A 6,333-nucleotide genomic window follows, 5' to 3' on the forward strand; every position below is an offset into this window, starting at 1 on the left:
GGGCCGTGGAAACATAGACACGCTGCCTTATCCAGCTGCTCATGTTGTAACTTCAGTCCGCCCCTTTCCGCTTTTCTTGCTAGAGACAAAATATGTGACAAAGATTTCATTTTGTGTATTCATCATTTATTTCATTTCTATTTTATTTTTCTGTTTATGTATGTGTATGTGGATTCATTAATTCATTTTTCTGTATAAATGTATTTATTTTGTTTATTTAGCATTTTCATTTACCATGTAAGGGTAATCAGACTTCAAGCTAGGCGCAGGTTATGGAAACAGTAAACACTCGGATTGGAAGCAAGTGTGACCAGGCTTCTTGTTTTTCTTGGTTAATTACGCCGGCACACACAACAGGCTGCACCACAAGCAAACACTGTCATGTCATTCCAAGCAAGCTTGCCACATCGCGATCCCCCTTTTTATATGTAAAACACTAGGTAGGCTCGCCACAAACCCATGTGAATGCACACAGCTTAATCTAAAATCTCTGTAAATACTCCTTCAATGGAAGAAATCTTATTTAACAGTGTTATTTTCATCTGCCCTCAGCGATACTTATCAACTATAGGGCCTAATATTTGTATCGCGCACGCAAACCTTGTGTAAAAAGAACGTCATGGCTTTCAAGAAACGCCAAAAAACTGAAAAAAATATTTAAAAAAAAAACTCAACACAGCATCTACCAGTGGAAATAGGAAAGCCCCCACCTGAGTCCCCATACCATAAACAGAAACACACACACACACACACACACACACACACACACACACACACACACACACACACACACACACACACACACACACACACACTTCATAAGGCCTAAATACTGCTGTGCTATAAAACTGTAATAAATGATGAAGTAGTTATAACAGTCAGTCTAGGGTAGATAAACTAATATTACTGTAACATAAAAACCAAGAATATGTGCGTTATCTTCTCTCATGTCAGTTTGGTGGTATGAAGGTGTGAAACTCTTGACAGCTCTTTCAGTGGCGTAGTAAACTTTTTGTGGTGGGTATACTGTATGTATTTGTGCTATTCTAAATAATGGATCAATCAATTTTAATCCATTTTAATCAATTGAAATCCCTGAAATTTTAAGGTGGGTATATTGCGTATCCCAAAGTTCTACGTAGACTACACTGAACACTTTCCAAGTAAGCGCCTCTCTGCATCAGCAGTGACCACAGTTTAACACCTCAATCTCTTCTCTTAACCACAAACATCTACTGGCTCTCATGACCACGGCAACAACATGACACACAGCCGTATACCTAAGTCTTTACTGCATGCCATGCTCAGCAACACACACACACACACACACACACACACACACACACACACACACACACACACACACTATTGACAGGCTGGCAGATTTGAAAAGACTTACACACTTACTTATGCCAGTATCGTTGTTACAAAAAAAATGAAACATCATTCAAGGATAAACAAAACATCTTCGGCTCCATATTTGCACACACACACACACACATACACAATTGCAATTATACCTCACCTGTGAAAGGGGGCAGGCAGCGGGAGTCAGGCACGGAGGAGGATGGGGAGGAGAACCGGTTAATTATTCCCCCCACCAACCTGGCGGGTTGGGAGTTGAACTTGTAGCAACTTTTGTGCTACAAGTCGTACGCTGCATTCACACTAACGGCGCGGACATCCACAGTACGTCCACAGAACGTGTCCGTTATCAGTCCGAAACTGTTAGAATAGGGGCGTAAGCGGGGACGTTGCTCCTTGAAAATAGAACTCGAGACTATTTTCCTGCGCGGACGTTCACGTTCAATGTGCGGGCTCCATTGAAAATGGAACGCGGACACTGACTGTGCAGTGTGCAAGGCAGCCTGCGAACCTCACGGACTCGCACTGCTCACGGAGACGTTAAAGGGTTAGGTCGGTATTTTGCATTTGGGGCCTTAATTTTGATGTATCATACACTGACCTACCCACCTGTGTCACTTTTGTTTGATTTGAAGCCTTCCGTGAGATTTTGGGTTTGCGCGATATCCACAAACCACCATACAACGGGAGTCAGCGGGGCACAGACATTCACAGACAGAAATCCGTCGTACACGCATAAACAGTATTTTCTTATTTGGTTTAGAATGATACAATTACGTTGCCGTCTCATTTGAAAGTTTAAATCTCCCGGGTTAAGAGAACAAATGAATTGTCTGTATTCATCTGAGGTGTCACGTCATCTTTCTGCGACGCTCATTCTGACAGCCAGGCAGCTACTACGGCAGTCGGCAATTGATAACAAGAAGTAAACGTTGGAGCTCTCGTTTTTTAATGGTTCTTCGGCTAGACTTTTGCTATGGGTTGAATGTGAGCATTTCCTGGATGCTGAAACAAGATGACAAGCTTTATGAAACCGTGGCATGTTGCCTTGAGATGGGAAAGGAAGGCACCACACTCTCCTGGATACGAGGCTACGTGTGTGCGGTCCTCACATTTTTGGAGGGGGGGCAATATGGGTATTTGAACATTTCTGGTTGCCGCTCCCTGGCCTTAGTCATTGAGTAACTTATATATCAGAAGAGTTTTAAAATCTATTCCAGATTTCATTAACCCAGCGATCTGTGAGTGTTGGTTTCTGTTTAAGGGTAGTCCAAAACCTGTGAGCTGTCAAGTGCATCCACACACACACACACACACACACAAACCCTCTGCAAAAAGAACATCATGGTTCTCAAGAAACGCCACAAAACTGAAAAACTTAAATAAAAAAAAATACATTTTAAAAAAGCCCAAACAGCATCTACCAGTGGAAACAGGAAAGCCCCCACCTGAGTCCCCATACCACAAACACACACTTTTTGGAGTTTTTACGATGTGTTTTTCTTGATATCCATGATGTTTATTTCGTACTAACTTTGAGCTGTTTATTTACCAGCTTTACATCCCATATACTGTATTGATAACTATTCCATTGTAAATGTTCCCTATATATCTCCTAAATCCCTCATATAGTTTGTAACAACATGCTAGCCTTATCTTATCTAAATTGGTGTGTTTGTATTGGGCCTTTTCATTGGCCTAGCTTATCAAAACTGATGTTTATGTTGCGCTCTGTGTGTATGTGTTTGTGTGAAGTCAGGGATATGCTTGCAGTGTGACTTATTGTACGCACACAACCATGAAAACTAGGTAAGAGGAGGAACTGAGAGTTGGAGAGAGAGAGAGAGAGAGAGAGAGATTGTGTGTGAGAGATATAGAGGGTTACTTAGAATAGTTTTCCCCCACTGCATCATGCCCACACACAGTACATGTATGCAGACTCCAACTATGTTTGTGTTCTTCAATGTTTGTGACACATCAACCTGTGTTTTTGTGTGTGTTGAACTGTGTCACCTTTGTATATCATCTTATTTATAATGTAATGTGACCGTGAAGAAATGCACACGACACAACTAGGATCTTATCTGATAGCAAAAGTAGATTTGAATTTTATTTGTATAAGGAAAGAAAAAGAAGAAAAATACAAGTGTCCATGTTCTGGACTTAAAAGAGCCTCAAAAGGAAATAAAATAAAAACAACCAGAGAAATACTTTTACAGGGTTTCTCTTTTTTATAAAATGAAAACACTCGTCACAGTATACTGCCTCAAAACCCCAGGAGGCTGTTCTAAATAGGCGATAACCATCAAATCTGTACCCCATAGTAACTACGGTACAAACGGTAGTGGTGATACTGGAGATGAGAAACACACATTATAACATTAGTACACCACAACCACAGTTCACTCTAGAAAGGTGCTTAACACTTTTCAAGAAAACCTTTTCACTTACTCAATACACACCGCGCCACACCAGCGCGTGATCACTGATCTTTACTTCACCGGACACCGAGGTTCCCTAGGTTGGGTGATACAGTATACAATCCATTTCAGTACTAATCACATCACAGTGTAATACATGGAGATATTCCTAATATTGTGACTTAAGTACTTAACGCCACCATATTTACACGTACACTTACATGAACTCAAGCTTAAATGATATTTACTCGTGGCGAGGCTAGGTTGAGACAGGGTAAACCATGCTGCAGTCAGGCAGCAAATCTGCATGTGAATCTAGGTCCATCTGTTACTTAGCGAACTATTGCACATTATCTTCAGTTCAATTCCTCATTTTAACTAAATGTAACAATATATTTTAACTAAATTAATGAACTTACAATCATTCTCGGGAAGATGATTTCGTGTCTCGCTTGCGCTTGCAAGGTTTCCTCATGAACCGTTCACTAAACCGGAAATCCCGCCCCAGCATTAAGTCACTTCCGGTTTTGAATAAAATTAAATCCCAAAATATTGAAACAAAATAAAATCATCAAAAACCTTAAATATGACCCGGTTACATATACATTATTTATAATTACATTCAAAGTGCACTGTGTAATGCTTTTTTTTTTTTTTTTTAAGCAGTTTCTTTCCAGAATTCATGCTGCCCATTCATTACTGCTACCTTTTTCATGAATACTTATCACCACCATCAAATTCAAAGTATTCATTATGACTGGGAAAATTGCAATTTTCATACATGTGTAACCGAGTGGACTTTTACAAGTTGTGTAGCGACTACGCCAGGGGTAGACATGCAAGTCTACCACCAATAATTACCTTACTCAACAGAAAGGCAACACAGGTTCTTAGTACGGAGACAGAGACAGGGATCCCACAGTTTAAATAGTTTATTCTTAGTTCAATTATCTGTACAACATATGATAAATATGCATGAATAAAACAGCATGTGCAAACAAGCAGGGGCAGGGCTCACTCACTCACATTCACGGTTAACAGACAGTACACTTTGAGCCGTTAATAGGGCTGGTCAGAACCAGTAGCGGGCGCTACCACTAATGTCCCCAGAGCAGAAGAAATAAACCAAACTACAAGAAAATAACAGAAATGCACACAAATCACAAAATAATGCAAATTAAATCAAACAAAAACACACTGCAAATCTGTATTTAAACAAACATGCAAAGCACAGCAAAAGGGGAACACAGCACACGGGTTAGTGCGTCAGGGGGCACAGTGGGCGCAGCCTGTGGAAGCTGCACCTGCGAGTTAAACGGTCAGAGCGCGCAGACGCACAACGTTACACAGTGCGGCGGGGAAGGCTGAATAGCCAATACAGCTGACCCGCATATGCACGACCAAATCAATTGACGTGAACAACAGAACAGTCACACACACAGGGAAACAAACAAATGACATAAAACGCAATCCTCTTCTGGCAAAACAGCAGATAGACGGCACCTTGTACCAGTTCCTGGTCCTGCTGGAGAGCGCCGATGTACGCTATAGAATACAAACTGCCGTCATTTAATTGGCAAAGTAGCGATTCAACAAGGCAGAGTGTACAGGTATTATCGCCTACCCACCTTATAACGCACGTTGTGTTCACTCACGACAGCTTCAGCGATCCACCACACACAGGCTTTCCATTACCAGGCTATTGTCTAGAAACGAAAATACGCATCACCTTAGGCACGAGTAATGACAGAGAAGCGTCTTATCGTGGAGGTATGTGTAGGGACGCAACTTACCCTGGACTGAATTATAACTGCACGTTACGCAGCTCTTGGCGCAATATCACTCAACATCCACAACGACACGCCAACATAGGCCCACACATTCATTCGTGACCTCAGGCAACACCAGGGCCTGCCAACCCAAGCAGTCTGACAGGAAGACGCCAGCACAGGAAGAACGCTCTCCCCAGGTTTATAACCTTAAGCCCGCCTATACTTGCTGTCAATCAATTAACGCAATTTACCAACGCAGGCGCGTCCTGCTACACATGAAAAGGGGGAACTTATGGTCCGGCATATAGAATTTCTAGAAATGGGCGTTTTTAGCTGCAAAATTTACTATACTTTGACCATGCTAGTAAATCTTAGTTTGTTACTTAGTACTAAGTTAATATTGACAAAAATATAAAATTTAGCAATAGGAAACAGTTTCAGTGAGCAACATGCCTATGCTGGCCACAATCTTACACAGTGCACCTTTAAAATAGGTTTAGTGTAGTTAACAATACTGCAAACCATTAAAGGGCAATTCCGGCCAGTTTGGATTCATATCCCATCTTGGGTGGACCCAGGGAAAAGGATGAAAGGGGAAACCGCGAGAAATTTTCATGCGTGCTGCGCAAAGTTGTTCAATTGCGCTGTTTTCGGTTAAACCCTGGCCCGTCGGGCAGGTATTTGACCTGTTTTAAAGCTCCTAGCGTGCATTAAAACCCTTTTGAACACACATGACTCCTGGAAGGAATAATTCTTTATCTGTAACAAATATTCTG

At 41.5% G+C, this 6,333-nt stretch overlaps 1 long non-coding RNA gene across 1 annotated transcript; it reads right to left on the reverse strand.

Moving 5' to 3' along the window:
* Positions 1-4,702: 4,702 nt before the first annotated feature.
* LOC134466373 (uncharacterized) lies at positions 4,703-5,712 on the reverse strand. Its single transcript, XR_010038288.1, has 3 exons — positions 5,579-5,712; positions 5,414-5,491; positions 4,703-5,330 (listed from the first exon to the last, which is right to left on the reverse strand). It is a non-coding gene; the product is annotated as an uncharacterized LOC134466373 (long non-coding RNA).
* Positions 5,713-6,333: the final 621 nt, after the last annotated feature.

Source organism: Engraulis encrasicolus, chromosome 16 (assembly GCF_034702125.1).
Source record: "Engraulis encrasicolus isolate BLACKSEA-1 chromosome 16, IST_EnEncr_1.0, whole genome shotgun sequence".
Lineage (NCBI taxonomy): Eukaryota > Metazoa > Chordata > Actinopteri > Clupeiformes > Engraulidae > Engraulis > Engraulis encrasicolus.